The sequence below is a fragment of the Fukomys damarensis genome, unplaced genomic scaffold (genome assembly GCF_012274545.1).
Source record: "Fukomys damarensis isolate Sample0158 unplaced genomic scaffold, DMR_v1.0_HiC HiC_scaffold_8, whole genome shotgun sequence".
Classification (NCBI taxonomy): domain Eukaryota; kingdom Metazoa; phylum Chordata; class Mammalia; order Rodentia; family Bathyergidae; genus Fukomys; species Fukomys damarensis.
In genome coordinates, this window is record NW_022900920.1 from 23,079,536 (window position 1) to 23,100,095 (window position 20,560).

The 20,560-nt window shown below is 38.8% G+C and overlaps 1 long non-coding RNA gene across 1 annotated transcript; it reads left to right on the forward strand.

The window, feature by feature from the left end:
- The first annotated feature begins 1,627 nt into the window (after nucleotides 1-1,627).
- Nucleotides 1,628-20,148, forward strand: LOC117285306. Its single transcript, XR_004516296.1, has 3 exons — nucleotides 1,628-1,837; nucleotides 3,429-3,548; nucleotides 20,116-20,148. It is a non-coding gene; the product is annotated as an uncharacterized LOC117285306 (long non-coding RNA).
- The last annotated feature ends 412 nt before the right edge of the window (nucleotides 20,149-20,560 follow it).

Here is a 20,560-nt window from a genome sequence, read left to right on the forward strand (position 1 = left end):
AAAAAAAATTTTTTTCCATGTGTACAGGAGTAACGTATTGTACTAAATATGTAAGGTCATATCTACATGGGTTTGATTACAAAAACTAATAAAGTATTCTCTAAATAATGAAAAAAAAATAAGGGCTTTGATAGATTAGGGATTTTTCCATTTTTACTCCATCCTGATAGATTTTGATAAATGCTGCTTACCTATGGACTCCACATGTTATGTTTGTTTTGCATTTTGGTTCTTCTAAAGAGCTGGCAGGTGAGAAAGACCGGGTTTGCAAGGGGAAAGGAATAAAAAGCAGGTGAAGAAGAGGCGGAAAGCACGCATAAACACCTTGCTGTGGGAAAAGCTTTGAACATTTGGGTTGTGTAAGAATCCAATATGGAAGCTGGTGTGAGTGGGCAGTGGGGGTTCAGAGTCAGTGGTGCTATTGCTCTGGGCCTGGCCAGCTGTGGCAGGGAAGTTGGGTTGTGTGCTAAGAGACGTAGAATGCTGTTGGGAATGATCTGACCCACATGTTCAAAATCTAAACCTATTTCTCAAAATTTGGCAGTGAATACAATTAGAATAAGATAATATAATAATCCATATGTTGTTATTTCCTTGAATTTTGGTGTTGGTTGATTATTTATTACCACTAACTGATTAGCTCTCATATTATTTTTAAATAAATAATATTTAAAGCAGTTACCACACTTTGGGGATAACTAAAAATGTAGCCAGGCACCAGCTGACTCACAGTAGTTGCTTGATGATTGCTTACTGAATTTCAGAGCTGTTAAGTACATATTTTGAGATATTTTCCTCCCAAAAGTGTTGATACACAGGAACATGAAGGAAGTTAAGTAAAAATTTCCAGCTAGACTAAACTGTAATTCATCAAGTATAAAAATGACCTTAGACAAAATAGTCTAATGGAAGTTTATTTATTTTTATGTATTCGTTATGTATTATAGATGTTAACCCTCTATTTGAAATTAAGATTACCTTAACTCTTAACACCGAGGGATGTTATTTCAATGTTCTGTTATTTCCAAACGAATAAAGATGCCCCTCAGACATTCACAGTGCCCTTAAATGAGCCAGTGGAACATATCATCTAAGAATTTATTTAAAGCTCTCTTGAAATCACTCACATTTTCAACCTTTATCTCCTGTTGGGATGAGGAATTTTTAATTTTATAAGGTAGTCAGCAATTTGCTTATCATATCCATTTCTTTTGAATCATACTATCAAAATATCATCACTTCTCTACTCTCAGTTTCTACTTAAACTTAGTGGCTTAGTGGTCTCTGCTTCTGTGGGGCACCGCAAGGAAGGAGGAGAACAACATGATCAGACTTTGTAGTCCTTCTGACTGGCTGATGAGGACAGAAGAACAAGATATGAAGAGGGGCATTATCAAAACACAAAAAGCTATTGATTACAGTGGCTGCTCTCTGGGCTCCCCAGGAGAAAGGAAATAAAACTGTTATAAAGGCCCAAAAGAAAACAGTTTAGTGTAGTCAGAAGTCCAGGAATCAAACAGCCTTTGTTGGAACTCTTGCACCTTGGAAGCACATCATTTAAACTCTTTATGCCTCAGTTACCTCTATAAATTGGGCTGATATTTTGTCTTGTTTCCCAGGTGACTATGAATGATAAATGAAAAGCTTCTTGCATGCTGGATGCACAGAACAGGTGCAGTTGGTGCCCTGGACTACTGTTTACTCTGCTAGGCTCTTATTGTACAGGAAGTCATCTCGAAGTTCCCTCCAAGTTTCATCCTGGGGAATCCTGATATGGCAGCTCTGACCCCTCTCCCAAAGGATATGGGGAAGTGGCCATTCAGATTGCTTCAAAATTGTGAGTTCATTACAGTTTGGTTTGCACATCCCTTCCTAAGAACATTTTGTTGACATTTGTTTTGAATTATAGTACTTTGAGGTCACACTTTCAGAAACCACAAGGCCAAAGTGTAATCATAATTATTTAAGCACAGTCTCCTTTATTCTCTTGCCTACATTGAAATATTTCTACCTCCATCCTGGCCATTTTCAGAACTCAGCAAGCTCTTTTGCTGCTGATTTTTACTAGCTTGGCATTCTGCTTCTAGGAAAATCAAGGTGATGTTCAACTTCAGATGTCAATTCTTGATCACCTAACTGATCCTGGCACTGATGCTTGAGCCATCATTAATATTTGCTATTTTCCATTCAGGGAAGGATAATCCACCTATCCCTAATCTGACTGAGTTCTTAGTTATGGCCATTCTTAGGATTGATTTTGTTTTAGGTAACTAAATCCATTGGGCTGAGCTAATTTACATATTAGCTTTAGATGGCCATTCTGTCTGTAAGTAGGATTTGCCTTTTTATTGTTGCTGTTTTTGAGACAGAATTTTGCTATATAGTTCAGGCTGGCTTTGAATTCAGTATGTAGGCCAAACTGGCCTCAAACTTGTGGCGATCCTCCTACCTTAGTCTCCCAGTTACTGTTATTACAGGCATGTACCACCACACTAGCAGATTTGTCTTGTATGCAATTAGTTTTTGGCTCTTGAGACCCATATTTGGGAATAAATGTGGTCTTCAGGTTAGAGAGACTGTCTTCTTGATCCCTAAGGACAGACTGTGTTAGCTGTTCCACGAACGTTCCTCCGGCTGGGCATGGTGCCAGGATGCATGTGCTGGGTCTTTGCTAGAGATATGAATTGCAATCCTAATTATTTCACTGTCTTTATTGCCTCTGAGATTCCTTGTCATGAATCAAGCAACAAAGATGAAATTGATATTTAACTCGGTAAACTTCCAAGGGCTATCACTGCATTGCATATTGCTGACAAGTTGTCTTGCTTATGTGACTCTCAGCTTTTGAGATGTTTACCCTGTGTGGATTTGAAGAGGTGCGTGTGCTTCCCATGTATGTAGGAATGAGGAAACAGCAAGGGCACTTCACCCACAGTAAGCCAGATCTCTCTTATGATGAGTAGAGCACAGTGTGGCCATTTTGCATTTTCAAAGCCAAGACCAAATTCTGTAGCATTCTTGCTGTTGTTTTATTCTGTAATTTCAGTAATGTGCGCAAAAGCCAAGTCCTTCTTGGATTAAAGTTAATGGAGGGTCAATAATCTCCCTTATGCTCGCCTAGTGTTATTTCTCGTACTAATGCTTGTCTCATTCACCTCACCCCAGTCTACACCGTAATATGCCTGTATCCTGAAAGACCTCTCAGAATTTTGGTGAGCCAATTTGTCTCTCTATTTTTAGCACCAGATCTTGGCCAGCTAGTTCCTGAGGTGAAGGGACTCCCTGCCCCCCATACGTTTGTATTCCCCCAAACACCATATGTACTGCTTCCATGCGTGCCGACTTGTAACCTGGTATCCTGCTGTTCACAGGAATGTGCTTGAAACCAGGGGAAGAAGGATGTCTCAGTACCCCTTATTCTATTTCAGGAGCAGCCCCTGAGACCACCTGATCTTCGATGAGCACCTTCATATATTTTACTGATTCATCCAAAAGATCTGAGAGTTAGGAGTCGCAGGTTCAAGTTCTTTTGCTGTCGAGGAGCTTGAGTAAGTCTTTCAACTTGCTGGTATCTTGAAGTCTCATTCTGTGGATGAGAATGTTAAGTCAGATGGCCTTCCACGCACTTTCCAAATCCAGGGTTTTATAGAGAATCCTTAGTGTCTACTCCTCAGTAACTTTGGTGCAGTTGCAGAATTAAGTGTACAAGCAAGAGTCACACTTTATCAGTTTAAGGCTGTGTTTTATGAGATGCCCAGGCAACTGACTGCCGAAGCTCCCAATTTTGATTGCAATGCTTGAAAATAATACTGAATCTAGTTGGTAAACAAATCTGTGAGTTCTTAGGAGGCCAAATACCATCAACAGTCTTTTGCAATTTGCTGGAACAGGGACAGACATCTGCAAATTTTAGATATTTACATAGATGAAATGCAGTACTCTAAGGGGATTATACTGCATCTCAGTAAAAATGAAATGTCTAGTCACCATATTATACATTTAATTCCACTCAGAATCTTTAGTAAGCCTTTTGGGATGGGAACACCTGGGACATAAATATTGAAAAACTCAGCTGCTACCCATCCCACCTTCCTTACGTTTTTTTTTTTTTTTTTGGTACCGGGGATTGAACTTGGGTCCTTGCACTTGCAAGGCAGGTCACTGAACTGCTGAGCTAAATCGGGTAGGGGAAGGGTAATAAGGGAAAAGAAAAAAATGTGAGACAATGAAAAGATGGAAATAAAGTGTTTGTAGATGGGGAGGGGAGGAGGGGGTGAAGGGAGGGCAGGGACAAGGGGAAAAAATGAGAACCAAGACTTGTCATGTAGAGGTACAAGATCCCAACAATGAATGTAACTGTACTGTATCACTAAAATGTACCAATAAACTCAATTAAAGCTGAAAAAAAAACAAAAAAACAAAAACTCAGCTGCTCTCCAGAGGCCAGACTCCAAAATGCAACGGTTTTCTTTCCAATTGCTAGAAAAGATAATATCCTATTGGAATTACCTTTGAGTAACACTAAGTGAATCATTAACTCCTTATTAGCTAATAGTTGAAACACCAAGAAAAATCAAGGCACAAACAAATATTTGGAACAGTGGTCACATTTGGAGTGAATATCCTTAACTATATTTGATAATGAAACAAGGTCCTCACTAAACAATAGTTTTGAGTTCTGCAAGTAGTAGGCCTTCAAAAAAATTAGCTAAGGGTTTGACCTTGAAATTCCAATGTACCAAAGAGCCAACTCTAATTAAAGAAACACTTGTGTATATGCAAATTTTGAAAGTGGTTTGCATTTCCATATTTTTCCCACCTGAACTCTGTTTTACAATTGAGGAAGCAGGTTGACTTGCTCAAGATAGCATTTTCTTGGCATCAAAATTCCTCTATTTTTAACTATGAATTTCACGATTCTTTTAAAGTCATGATGCTCTGAAGTATAAATGCAGAAATAAATGTAAATAATCATAGGTGTAGGTTAAAGGGCACAAAGTTTCAGTAAGACAAGAATAAATTCTGTAAATCTATTGTATGACATGATTATAATCAATTGTAATGCACGATAGACAAAAATGTCAAACCTTGTCAAAAAAAAATGAGGAGTAGTGAGATAGCAGTAGTGAAAACTGATGTGTTAATTAGCTGGGTTGAATTATTCCCTAATGTGTAAATATATAAAACCATCAAGACTTGATAGAAATATAATAAAATAAAAGATAGACATATTTCTCCTAATAACTTTGCTTACTTTGGAAACAAAAAAGTCTTTAGGACATTTTTTTTCCTAAGATTTTCTTTTCCTTCCTACCCTTTTCTAGGATTTCAAATACCTAGTCCTTATTGCTTTATTGCTTTATTGTGTTGTGCTTTCCAAATATCAGACCCAAGTAAAATTTCAGAAAAAGCCAAGAAAACACAGCACTAAGAATGATTTTTAACAAGTCTATCATCCCTAAAGAATTCTTTTCAGTGCTCAATGTGCATTGGCTGGTCTTCTCAATCACAGGCTGGCATCTGGCTTGGCTTTTTATTTTCCTCTACTGCTATCTGCTGGTAGTAGGTCTGCAATGGCAACTTCAAAATGCAGGGCACGCAATCACTCATGTCTGTAGGACCCACATCACTGATTCCCAACTCTAGCTGCACATTAGAATCATATGGGGCATTTGCAAATGTGTTGATGGCTCAAGTCCCACTCCCAGAGATTCTGATTGCAGTTGGTGTGGGGGAGGTCATTTGCATTTTTTGAAAAGCTCACCAAAGAATTCTAATATGTAGTCAGCATTGAGAGCCACTAAATAATCAAATCTCACTAGATTAATGTAATTGAGAAAAATCTACATTTAATTTTGCCATATCTAGACCAGTTCTCCAATTCATTTCATACCCAAAATACAACTCATTTCAACTTGATATGATTTTTATGGATTAAGAGCAGTTGAAATCAGCTATTTTCTCTGTAAGCTTTCAGGATTTTCCTGAGAACTAAACAGGAATCTAGCCTAAAATAAGTCGGTACAATTATTTTGTCATATTTCATATTATAAACTATGATATAAATGAATACTAAAAATAAATGAGTTATAAAAATGTATAATTTAGGAAGACGTGGGCTTGCATTTCATATTAATGTTCTTATAAACTTAGATTCCTTTCCCATGAGTTCCATGGTAGACTAAAAACTGGAGGCCTGCTTACTTTTGTAAGCAGGTAGATTGAAAATGCAATTTATTTGAGATTGAATTTCTGTCCAGTCATGAGGAAAAATGAAAAATTTCAGGAGAAAATAATATAAGCTTTAAACACACACTTGCACACACACACACACACACACACACACACACATACTTCATGTTATGGTTTGGGTCTAGATGTCCCCCCAAAGCCTCATGTGGTCTCAGGTGACTTTTTATTTATTTATTTTCTTTCTTTTTTTTGGTGGGGTCTTTTTTGAGACAGGGTCTCACTACATAGTTGAGACTGACCTGGAACTCACTATGTAGCTCATACTGGTCTCGAACTCACAGCAATTCTCCTGCCTCAGCCTCCTGAGTGCTGGGATCACAGGTGTGCACCACCACGCCCGGCTCAGGTGACTTTGAGAGGTGGCCAATCTAGAGTGTGTGATGCTGGGATTAAGGGTGTGTGATTACTAAATAGATTTGGCATTGTCCTAATCCCAGTAGTTTAGGTTAGATAAAAGGGGCAGAAAGACTGTTAAATTTCTCTTGTTGCTTTTGCTACCATGCGGGCACCATGAACTGTTTCTCCTCTGTGACATCCCCTGCCATGTGCCACCCTGCTTTAGAGCCAGCCAGTTACAGACTGAAACCTCTACACCCTGTGAGCCAAATAAACCCTTCCCCCTTTAACTTTGGGTGTCAAGTATTTTGTCTCAGCAATGGGAGAAAAACAACTAAGCTTTCACATCACATGTAGATCCTATATATTTTCACATACAATATTATAAATCAGTAGGGATAAGGGTTTGATTTTCTTGGAAGTAAGTTTAACAGACAATCCAGAAAATATCTATTAAAATTAGTGAGCATTATTTCCGTGTTCCTCAGAGATATTCTACAGATCTGTAGGTCAGGAAGCTTCCTTACACCCTCGCAAACCCCAATGACATCAACCAAAATGAAAATTTCTCATAGGTCCTTGTCAGTTGGATACTTTCTCTCTTGTCAGAAGATGTAACAGATTTTTTATCCTCAGTTGTATCCAAGAAGCCTTGGTGCTCTGATCTGCTGATCCCTACCCCTCACCTTGATATTGAGAAGACTTCTACGAAGTTTTCACCTTAATTGTATGATCCTTCTAGAAGACAAAACTAAAAACAAAATACAATCAAAAGAAAAGCCTGCCTAGGAACTTTTTGTTATTATTGTTTTTGTTCATTTGTTCTTTAGTTTTATGAGACAGGGTCTCACTTATGTAGTGCAGGCTGGCCTTGAACTAACTTATTGACCCACAATGGCCTTTATTTATTATTTATTTAGGATTTTTTTTTTGAGACAGGATCTCACTATGTAGTTGAGACTGACCTGGAACTCACAATGTAGCCCAGGCTGATTTCGAATTTACAGCAATCCTCCTGCCTCAGCCTCCTGAGTGCTGGGACTATAGGTGTGCCCCACCACCACACCCAGCCACAATGGCTTTTAATTCTTGGCAATCTTCCTGGCCTTGGCCTCCTGAGAGCTGGAATCACAGGCATGCACCACCAAGCCTGGCTTCCATCTAGTATCTTTTAGACTTTTTCTGAGCTTTTAAAACTTTAGGAACACACACAAAAAATTCATGTGTTGGTTAAGGAATGATATCTCAGGTTTTTTTTTTAATCCTTCATTGAGTTTATTGGTAATGATATCTCAGTTTTATGGGAGAGAATTGTCAGTTCCAATAGCAATTTTAAGTGGGAGGAAAGAAAAGCTTTTTAATTACAGAATATAGCCTATCCCTTGAAAAGATGGATCTGAAATTTTCACTAAACTTAAAAAGAGTCTTCATAAGTACAGCTCCTACAAAAATTAAGGAAACATGACAAGGATGCAGGATAAAGTTAGTTGTTTTTAGTCTTATTGCCTGATTTCAACCTGATTTAAATTCTGAAAATATTTTGTAATTGTTTATTTTCATGGTTGAAGAACTGAGTTATAAAACTAGGGAGATGTGATACTGAAATCGAAAACAGCCCACCAGTCCAGTCTCTCATTCTATTTTATCTCCAAGATTAAATTATTTTCCTGCTTTATAATTTTGGACTTCATTGAGATTCCAGTTCTGATCATTCCAAATAGATGTAAGGGGAATAATATGATTTTCAAATTTCCATTAAAATTATTTTATACATGCACAGAAATCATTTCAGTGCCCTTTCATACTGAAAAGTAAATAGCCGATTTTAAATTCTTGAGATGAATGTCAATATCAATCAAAATGCTATCACTGAATTATTGCACCTGCTTTTCTTTAAATAGGACTACTTACAGAAATCCAGTCTGCTGGATTTAAGATTACCAACTTGTTTATCAACTTCATTATTTGAAGGTCATGTTTAAAATAGAGAGGGGCTAGGGAGCTAAAGAATTTAGCACTATCTAGGGTTTATTTAGTGAGTTGGTCATGAAGGTCAGACTAAATCCAGATGTTTTTCTGTTATTAATCACCCATTCATTTGGGTGTTCATTGGGAGTCCCATTGCTGAATTCATTGATGACGTTACCCTCTTTTTGGTTCTTTTGATACATTGCAGACGTTTTTAGGTGTTGCTTTTTCCAAACAATTCATTTTATCATTTGATTGTTAAATTCCAGACCTCTTGATATCCAAAAGATGTTGTTAGAAAATGTCTGAGCCATTCCAAATACTTTGAAGAAATGCAGTAAAATTCTGAAGTGAAAAATATTTGGGGCCTTTGTAAGAGTATGGACATGTTGGTTGCTATTTTTTGGGACAAAAACAAGTTATTCAAGAGATTACATTTGTCAGAAAAAAGAAAGCCAAGAAGGGGTGGGGGATTTAGCTCAGTGGTTCCGCTGCCTGCCTTGCAAGTGCAAGGATCTGAGTTCGATACCCAATACCAAAAAAAAAAAAAAAAAAAAAAAAAAAAAGCCAAGATTATGTTGGCAGCAGAAACTACAATCCGGCAAGACTCAGGATTTTAGGAATAACAGCAAATCCACTTAAAAAAAAAATCACATGTTGTCAGCAAATTCAATATATTTTAAAAGTTTAGATAGTTGACTTAAAATATATTTCTTTAATCCATAGCATAGTTTTAGAGTTAGTACATTATTAACTTTTAAAATAAGGACATAATCAATCTACATTATAACCAGTATGCATATTATCGAGAACTTTATTTTCAATTTAGATGTCAGTCAATAAAAATTCTCTTAAAAACTGCCAGAAAATATATATTCTCTAAAAATTTTATATCAAAAAGAGATATTATTATAATTTCTGTGCAGTTGATTTCACCAAAATGAAGGCCCATGAGAGTAGCAATTTTTGCTTCTTTTGCCCATTGCTAATAGCTATGGTGGTTTGAATAGCACCTGGAAGGTAATAGGTGCTAGAAATAAGTTGAGTGTATGATTTCTCTTCAGCAAATGTAAATTGGTAGCCAGCAGCTAAGACTAAAAATGTGCAGAATTCATCAATGCTGAACAGCGATTAGTGCTTGGATCTTATCTTCAGTTTCAAGTAGAGGTTAATCAGTAATTTGAAAGTCAGGAAGGGAATTTGGCTTTGACATTGATTTGCATTTTCTAAATCTCAGCCCATGTATTTGCAGTCATTTGCCTTGACAATTTGCAAAACCAGAGATAATAGTAGATAGAAATGTTATATTTAATTTGTTTTTATGTCTTCAGGGTTTCTTGTAAGTAGTGGCTATTCAATGTATATTTATAGAGTTGCATTGGTCTAGACAACTTAAATTGTAAAATTCGCTTTCTGTTCTTCTTGGCAAATGTTGATCTGGGCAAAGATCAACATGAGGACTGAACACAGAGACATATTATTCAGTCCTGCTGAAATGACTGTTTGCCTTTATTTCTAGGTCTGACGTGAAAGGAGTTAGCATATGGGAAAATGCAGCACAATTCCTCTCCTGCCAATCTTTTTCAGTTTTTTGTTTGTTTGTTTGTACTGGGGATTGAACTCCAGATCTTGTGCCTGCAAGGCAAGCAGCAGAACCACTGAAATAAATCCCCTGCCCCTGCCAGTCATTTTCAAAGAAAATGCTATCTGTATATTTTCCCGTGTAGTTTTTACACTGGATTTTTGTTGTAGTAAGACACTTCGGTTATTAAGAATTTCAATATGAGGACTCAAGGGCTATGATGGTTACTGGCTAGGTTCGTTCTATGCTGTCCTCATCTCAGCAGGACTCACATCATATAGCTGAGGAGAGGTCATGGCTGGATTTTCCCTGGAGGCACCATGGGAAGCTGGGGACTCAAGGAGACAGGGCCGTAAGTGTCCTTCCCACCTCACCACACCTTCCTCATCAGCAGGTGTTCTTCAGAGCAAGTGTAGTGTTTAGTATTGAACACAGACTCTCAACAGTCTACTTTCTTTCCAAATGCAATCTTTCTGTCTAGAGCCATAGGATCCAGAATTTTCCCATCTAAAAAGACATATTTTTGGTGGATCTTTAATAATTGGCATCCCAAGAAAGTCACCTTAGTGCATAAGCATAGCAGCTTCTCCTATGCTATTTGAGTCTGTAAGCAACTCCCTCCTACCACACTCCCTGGGCAAAAACTCCCACCAATAGCTGGGACCCTCAACTTTGAAGGTATTTAAGGTGTTGGATCTCTTAACTTTTTCTAGGAAAAATTACCTTTTGTAGGCGGATACTCCCAGTAACTATGGAGGTGACCTGGTTTTGTGTATTCCCCCAAAACCTCTGTCCAGCATATGCCATGTTTCTTGGTCAGTCAAGAGTATGCAATCAAACCTTAGTTCCACAACTTAGTTACTGTGCGACCCTGGGTAACTCATTTCATTCCTTTAAGCCTAAGTTTCCCCTTCAGTAAAATGGGAATAAACTAACCCTAACCTCATAAAAATTAGCAAGAGGTTTAAATGAAACAGAGGGTGTGGTCTGCTATCTGCTGTGTAGTAAACATTCAATAGACAGTAACTTTATTATCAGTACAGGCAGTGATCACTTCACTCTCCTGCCCATTGTACACTCATTTTTCTGCCTTTGGTCAATCTGCTCGTCTCTTGTCTTTCAATCATTCACCCTGTCGCTCATGCTTTTAGTCTTATATTTTAGCACTGTCTGTTCTAAGGGGTCTTTTTGGAGTACAGTAGCTTCTATGCTTGTTCTCTTCCTTTGAATTCTCTTAAGGTTTTTGGTTTGTATGATGGATCTTAGCACTTGAATACATTCTTTTTTCTGTTGCACAACATTTGTTTCATGATAATTAATCATATCTCTCTGAAGGGATTTAGAATGATGGGCTTAGAGTTACAAGGATTCCTTTAAAAAATTACACTTTTACACTTATCTCTTGTCAAGAAAGGTAGACATTTCCTATTTTGCTGATGTGGAACAAAGGGCTGATTGTGAATTTTTCAAGACCAAAGTCAACTAAGCGGCAGGGGAGTAGACTTCAAAGACTGCACATAAGCTTTGGAGGCAGGCCAATCTGGATTTGAATCTATGACCTTGAGACTGTTACTTAACCTCTCTCAACTTTGTTTTCTTGCCTATAAAATGAGTCTGGTAGAGCTTACCTTGAAGAGTTGTTGAGAAGATTAAAAGTAATAATATAAATAAATCCGATAGTACAGTGCCCAATGTTGTTGAGTAGATGCTCAAAAAATCAGATCTCTTTCCATTCCTTTTATGTCTTCAACAGTAAAAAATTATCTTCTACAACTGCTAAGCCCCAGGTCTATTAAGCCTGAATACTTCCTTGGTTGATAGATTCAAGAGCAAAGTGGGAGACTTTTGCTAGTGTCTAATGTTGCACCCTGGTATCCCTGGAGTCATACAACCCATGCAACTCTAAACTCATCTACCTATCTGTGTAGCTAAAACCCAGAGGAGGCCTGGTAGACCCATGGACACTGTAACTGTTCTTTGTAGAAAACTTTGTCTTGTGAGACTGTAACCTCCTATTTCATTTTAATTTGGAATGCATCCATTATTTTTCTGAGTACTCTTAAAGATTCTTAAATATAAAAGTCGCCAGAATGTGGCTCTTCCCATTAAGGCCACAGATTTGTGTGAAACAGCAGTAACAGTTGACCCTCTATATTTACAAGAACTACACCTGTAGATTCAGCCAACTGCAGATTAAAAATGTTTAGAAAAAAAACTATGGGTTTACAGAACACGAAGAACTGCAGATTAAAAATGTTTAGAAAAAAAACTATGGGTTTACAGAACACACCTACTTTTCTTGACACGATTCCCTCAACAATACAGGATAATGAATATTTACATAGCATGTACCTTGCATTAGACCCCTGTGAGTATTCTATGAAAAGTTAAAGTGTATGAGGGAATGTGCTTGTGTTATATGCAAATGTTATCATTTTACATAAGGAAAATGAATACCCATGGATTTTGGTGTTCACTGGGGATCTTGAACCAGTCTCCTGAAGATATTGAAGGATGACCACATATTTACAAATAGCTGTGGTAGATTTATGTGCCACAGAGGAAATGGATATAAAGTGATGTGGAAACATAGATGGGGCTATCATTTCTTCCTGGAGGGGGTTGGAGGTAGTAGAGAGCTGAAGAGAAGGATGACATTTGAGCTGTAACCTTGTGGGTTAAACGTTTGCCAAGTACACTTGGTGTAACAACCAAGTTCCATCCACGTGACTAGGTCGTTGACCAAATTGGTTGCTAAATGAGGAATTGTATATAATATGTACATACAATATTGAGAACAAAGAAATGGTCAAAAGAAACTCCAACTTGATAACATTGCTTTTATTTGCACAACTCTTTCATGCAGTATTATAATGCATAGCAACATAAAACTTCAGTACTGTACTACACAGTACAATAAGCAAAAATAGTACTGTATAAAGTGTACTGTACAAAAAAGACACTGAGGCTCTATAAATGAGATGTGCAGAACTGTACAAAAAAAGACAGGTCACAAGTCGAAGTGGCAGATTTTAAGTTTGAACGTGTGCCTTGGTCTTAAATCTGAAGAGTCACAAAGCAGTAGGTGATTAATGAGGAATGTCTGTACATAAATACTATATGAAACGTGTTCTAAGCCTGGCGCCTTACTTTCTCTCGCTTTTCCTTTCATTTGTATGTCATAGAGAGTTAATTACTCCATTCGGATCTTGTTTTAATGATATGGATGGTCTATATTCTCAAATCCAACAAGTTGGGAGAGATATTGCCAAGGGGAGGGGTATCACGAGCATGAAAACACTCTGAGGATTGTGAGTAATGTGCAGATGCCTAACAGATAACACAAGACCATGTGAATGAACCATCTTTCCTAGTATCAAGTCTATTTATACAACTCGGTAAATAAACACTGCATTAAAAATGTTCACAGTGCTGCCTAATAAATCCCCATCCTACCTCAAGTTGAGTTATGTAAGCTGGAAGGAATCCTGGCAGAGTCCTTTGCAGTTTCACACACTTTGTTTACAAGTGTGAGCTATTAATTAAAGGAAAGTGGGATTGCAGCATCCAGCCTGATTTGAGCTGGCAGCCTCTTGCCAGCCATCTGTGAGGGTGAAAACCAATTTCTTCCTCAATCTTCTTCTTGAGTTGGAGCACTATGGAGCCTCCTCTTAACTCATTGCCAGGGCTCCTCATCTCCTAGGCCGGGCCCCATGGTTTGGTCATTTTTCCGGTACTTCAAAGACCTTTTCTTCTACAGTGTTAAATAGGGTGTGATTTTTGTGTGGCAAAGTAATGGGACTTCAAGATGGCCTATGAGAAATCAAGTTTGGGTTAACACATAAGTCAAAAATTATTGATGAAAGAGTTATCCTCTCTAGAACAGAGGAAAACCTTGCTGGCTGTAAATATGAAAATATAACAATCATGTTTTCTCCGCAGCTCATAGAGGAAGGGATTAGAGGAGTTAGAGTATTGATAACTTAGCCAGTATCATTAGCTACTTAGATATTGATAAGTTGAGAAATAGTTATTGGGGTACCTCAGTTCATGAACTTAATTCTTCCTCACAGGGAAATTGGATTCAGTTCTCATCCAATTTAGTTTGTGACCAGAATCATGAGTTCATGAACCAAGGTGCTACTATATTTGTCACGGGTGAATTTTTTGGCATCTTTCCTCTTTCTCTGTAATACAGCTCTGTGTATCTTGCTTTCTAGCACTGAGTACCCTCTTTCTGAGTGCCATCTTCCACCCTAAGTTAAGTCTCATATGGTCAGCTATACATTAGGTGGGACGCCTGGTGTAGAAGGCTAGCCTATGAATTTATCCCTGACCTGGGGGTGGGAGAGGAAGCAGATGAGGCTTGAAGAACAAAGACACAAAGTTAATTTGGAAGAGGGGGTCCAGGGGACTCTTGCCTCTCTAGTGGACAAAGAGCCTCGAACTGACAATGCCCCTCACTTTTATTAGACTCACAGAAAGAAAAAGCAAATAAGCATGTGATTCAGGGTTCAGGGAAATTTTATGAGCTTTTCATAATTTGTAGACTATACCCAAATGTGTATTTTCTTTAATTAGATTTCAGCTGCAGTTGTTTCTCTCTTTGAAACTGGTTGACACCTACATGCTAGTGAACACCTTGAAGAGGGGTGCAGCAATTTATCCCCTTCCCCCACATCTCAAGGAGAGTTCAACCTGGGTTTCATCTCATACCTGGTTTTTCATAACCTGGTTGTTGTAATTTTAAGATCTGATGGTTTTCCAGGTACAGTGGCATACACTTGTAATCCCAGTACTAAGGAGGCTTTGGTAGGAACTTTATAAGTTTTAAGCCAGCCTAAGCAGTTTAGCAAAAATGTCTAAAAATTAAAAGGTCTGGGAATAGAGCTTAGTGGTAGAGCACAGAGAAAAGATGTGATGATAACAAAAATTATGACTCATAAATAGATGAAGGATTATTGTCAACCAAGTATCCAAGTGTTTCTTCCATAGGGATAGTTTTACCAGGTTCACATGAAACAATGTTTTGGGAAAGGTTGATTAACTAGACCACAGTGTTCTAACCGAGCGAGTTGGAACAAGAGAGGTGTGTCACGCTGAGTCAAATTTGAGCCTGTTTATTGGAAGCCAGTGACCGAGAGGGGCTCGTGACCGGAAGGGACTCTCAGCACTGAGAAGTGGTTTGGTTTCTCCTTTTAAATCATGTTTTCAGTTGTGGAAGACTGAAGGAGTGCGCAAGCAGAATTTTATAGAAGCAGAGCAATGTCAGGTTAGTGGGGGGCAAGAGGAAGTTTCACACCCTGGGTGAGCTACACAACATCCTGCACCAGCAGCAAGTTTTCTGCCGAACAGGATGTGGGCTTTGGGTGCTTTGTCCAGTACAAGCACAAAATGGTGGTGAGGCTCAAGATGGAGTCAGGCTGGCTATCACATTAGCAAGGCTGCCCCTGCCTTTATCCTTTATCAACTATACAAAGATAATCTCCAAAGTTAGGAGATGATGTAATCTCTAATTTCCTTACTCTAGTTTGGAGCTAGGTTTTTGTTTTCGTTTTTTTTAATGGCAATATAATTTATATATTATAAAATTCACCTTTTTAAGTATGCAAGTCAGTGTTTTTTAGTATATACACAGTTAGACAACCATCACCAATATCTAATTTCAGAACATTTTATGAACCCATTAACAATCACTCCCTATGCTAGCAACCACTAATACTTTCTGTTTCTATGGATTTGTCTAATCTAGATATTTCACATAAATAGAATCATATAATATGTGGTGTGTTTGATTTAGCTTCTTTCACTTAGTCCAGTGTTTTCAAGGATTATCCATGTTGTAGCATGGATAAGTATTTCATTCCTTTTTATAGCTGAATAATATTTGATTGTATTACTTTATCAGATTTTATTTTTAGCCATTCATCAGTTGATGGACATTTCTACTTTTTAGCTATTACAAAACAATGCTGTGTCACATACTCCTTTATAAGTTTACATGTGGATATATATTTCCATTCTCTATGGGGGAAGTGTTTACCCCTAAACGATTTCTATACCCGTGTCCTTAATTAGGCCATCAGCTCCCTGAGAGAATACATTTTATGGGCTATCAACACCACTAGTTCTTGGCACAGTGCCCTGAATCCAAGAAGTGCTCAAAAGTGCCAATAATGACAACTGATTAAGGTGTTCTCTAGATTCTTGAGAAGTTCTTGGCCCTTCAGTTACACTTGAGTTGCTGTAAACTGGGCATCTGGCCTATTCTGACATATCAACAAATTCTATTCATTCTTGGAGATATGAAATCCTCCCACCAATTTATCCTTCCCTTTAAGCTTTTTCTAAAAAAACTAAATAGGATTAGTCTTTAAGTCTTCTGTGATTATAACATGAAATTTGTATCTTAATGAAGAATTAGGAACAATCACACTTAACTTATAGTATTTTGTGCGTGTGTGTGTGTGTGTGTGTGTATGTGTGTTTTGTGCTAGGGATTGAACTTGGGTCCTTGCACTTGCGAAGCAGGCACCAGAACCAGTGAGCTAAATCCCCAGCCCTGTGTATATGTTTTTATTATCCTTGCTTAATGGTAAGGTTTGCAAAGTTAATGATTCCTTATTCCTTACCTCCAATCCTGAAAGACCAACTTAATGCTTTTGTCAGTGGAGATATGCTTTAATTTTGTGTTAACTTATTTGTCACGTAGACCCAGGCAGCCATATAAAAGGAAAACATACTGACTTGTTATAATAGGAGCCTCAGTAAAATTTCCCTCTGGAATACAAGATGTGAGTTTTTGTGGTTCTACTAGGCAAGAGGCTTGAAGATGATTCATGTTACTGAAATCAGAAAAATATGAAAAAATATTACTCTACACATGCCTTGTTTTTACTTGGGAAATGCACGCCCTGCTTGCTTCTGTCTGCACCATTGTCCCTTGCTGTAGTATGCACTTAATCAGCTCAGTTTCACCTCCTTTTCTTGGTGGCTGTCACATGTGTAGAGACAGCCTTGAGCTCTCCAAAGCGAGTTTGTCTGGTTTGAATTCCGGCTCTTACAGTAGCTAGTCATGACTGTTGCAACTTCTTTATGCTTTGGTTTCCCATCTAAAAGTGGTGGATGATAATAGCCTTGGTCTTGAGAGAGGAGATTTGGGCATGGTAAGGCTGGCTGGAGAAATAAACATGATCTATTAATAACAAGATGCCAGAACATATGTGCAGAACAGTTCCCAAAGCCCTGCTCCTGGACTCTCATTAACTTGAGCAAGTTTGCAATAGGATGTCCTGGACTGTTATCAGCCGAAGGCCTGGGGTCCCAGCACCACTTAGGACCCACATGTAGAAGTCCTCATGGGTTTCCTGCAGATTTGGACAGCATATAAGAATGCAAACACCACAAGGAGCCCACTATGGTGACTTTCCTCACAGTAGTCTGTCCTGCTTTCTTGAGGGTGTTCTTCTGTTGTTGTTTTTTTTTCCCCTTTTACTTAGCCCAAGCTCACTCTGCAGAACAAGTTTCTCCCTCACTCCTTCACTTTTACTTTCTCAAATAAACTTGGCCACTGATTTTCTCATATTTCATTCAATTCTTTGTTCAAGACAAGAAGAATCTGGACTCTAACTCTGAAAGGAGAGGCGAGCCACCCAGAGCCTGGTAATGATTAATCGGCGAGCCACTTTTAGAAGGAGCTACCCAATAACATTGTGGCATAGCCAGAAGGTTCCTGTGACAGTCTTGTAGGATATAGGATTCAGTGGTGTGTGGGGTAGTGCCTAGGACACAGAAGGCACCTACCAAATGTGAATCATGACTAGCATTCCATTCCATCGGGTTCTCTTTTCTTTTCTGAACTCCTTTGTCCCCACAGAGTTTGATAGTTAATATTGCAATTTTTATTAAACAGTAATTTACTCAACTCACAGTTATGTCTCTAATGGTCTTATCTGTTTAGAAGACATGTGAGAACCAAAAGCCAAGCCAATGAAGATACGTTCATCACCACTGCAACACACATTAAGGCACCTGAGCCCCAAGTCAGTGGCACAGTGTCTATGGTAAAATCAGGTGTCTTTTGCTTATAAAACCTTTTATACTCACACTCATGGCTGTCAGTGTGTGCATAGTTATAACAAGCTACACTGTTTGCTGCTCCAGCCCACAGCATAAACAGAAGCAGTCCGGAATTCTTTGGCATAGAGGAAAATAGTTCTCCACAGCTCCGTATTCCTTAGGAAGGGGAAGTTGAATATCCCTATTTGAAAATCCAAAGTCTTAAATGCCCCATAATATGAAAAATTTCAAGTACTGAAATGAAGTCACAAATCAGACATTCTACACTGTGAAACTTTGTATCATGCATGAAATCATTAAAAATATAAAATTAACTTGAGGCTATGTATATAAGATAACATATATGCAACACAATTGAATTCATGTTTAGAAATTGTGTCCCATCCCCCCAGATATAGCATTAGAGATATGCAAATGTTCCAAAATGCCCCCGAATCTGAAATCTGAAACATTTCTGGCTCCAAATATTTCAGATAAGTGATATTCAATCTATATTGGTGAGTGTGATGAATATTTCAAGGGGTGACCAAGAACTACAGTGAAGGCTTAATTAGAAAAAAATTATTACAGTGAAAGACAAATCGCCATTAATCCCTTCGAAATATTTCTTCTCCCTTCAAACCCCTTTATCCTATTGTTCTTGCCACTCTCTGAAGCAGGACTGAACATCCTCTTTCATGTGTGTCTTTATGAGGTACGATAAAAATTTAGCATGGTGCTACCATGCTATCCAAAAGAACGGCAGACTCATAAAAATATTATCTTCATCAATCTTACTTATCAGGTCTGGCACTGTTGAACCCTGGCTCTTCCTGAAAGTCAAAATGACCAACAAAGGTAAACATATTTGAGTCAATTTGAGACTTTGAGGCAGCCATGACAGGAGCTCCGCTCCTGAGTTCAGTGCTGTGTGAGATTTGCTTAAAAATCTGGCTTCCTAAGGGCTGGGGATTTAGCTCAGTGGTGCCGCTGCCTGCCTTGCAAATGCAAGGTCCCAAGTTCAATTCCTGGTACCAAAAAGACAAAACAAAAAACAAAAATCTGGCTTCCTAAACCATCTGGTCAGAGTTGATTTGGAGAATGGCTCCAGGATCCATCCTATTAGATTGTTGATCATTGACCGCATACTTCATTGATTCAGACATTTTAAAGAGCTTTCTCAATAAAACACATTTCTTGCATACCCACAAGTCTAACTTGACAAAAGAACCCTGATTTAATGCAGCTGAATCTAAAAGCCCTCTCCCTTTGGGCCTGTTTATGACACTTTAAATTCTTCTCATCCCAAGGGAAAGTCTCTTGACACATGCTCTGATGAGAAAGAGGTGGGGCAGGTCATTGTGGTGTTCCAGCTTCTCAATTTATTAAAGAATAACTCCCCACCCGCCTTTTCTACCCAACATGGATGCATACCCACACCTGTGTGCATGCATTGTAAATGTGTGGTGGTTCACTGTCTACCTCTAGGGTGCCATCCTGGAGTGCATACTGGCAGTGTCAAGTAAGGATGGATGTACTTGGCCCTCCCTGTGCATTCATTCCCTGTCTTACATTTTGCCAGCTGCTTTTTAGACTTCAGTTGGAATAGTCTGCATTCTCAGCAGAGGACACAACGGATGCCTACAGACTCCCTCTGAGGCCTGTCCTGGAGACAGGGGTACCTGCCAGGAAGCAGGAACAGACCAGACAGGTGGCACCTCCAAACACCCTGTTGAAAAGTCTTGCAAATGCAGAAAAGAGTGTTGGCCTAGAAGCCACAGGCTGGCACGGAGCTGGAAAAGCCCAGGTGTCTCTCCACATTCCTGAGTTCTGGCATCTCCTTCAGCAAGACTGAAAGAGGACATCACATTGAGGCCAAGGATGGCCACAGTCTATTCTAATTCCCTTCTTTCTTCTAGAAATAGGTCGAGAAGAGGGCCATCCCTCCCGGGACATCTGGGCTGGCCTTTGTGCAGTGTCCAGCCCATGTTCATCTACTTGGAGTGAAGTTGGAGTGGACATCAAGGACAGCTCTGGAAGGAAAGAGTCAAATAGTGTTTTTACTGAGGCTGGCTGTGCATGTGGTTGTGAGTAGCAAGGTGGGATAAAGGTTTGTCTCACCCTCTTCACTGTGGTGAAATTGTATGCTACAGGGCCTTTAGTCAGCCCTGTCCTGGGGAACTCTCTTGTCTCTCAACCAGACATCTTGCAGTACTCTTAGCTGTGCAATTGAAGAGGACCCTGAAAGCTGGGCTCTGGGACAACTGTTTTGATTCCCAGAGTGTTGGACCAGTTTGGCCAGGAGCTCTCTTTGAGGTGCTACCACTATTGGGAGGGGGAAAAAGAACCTAGATTCAGTCCTAG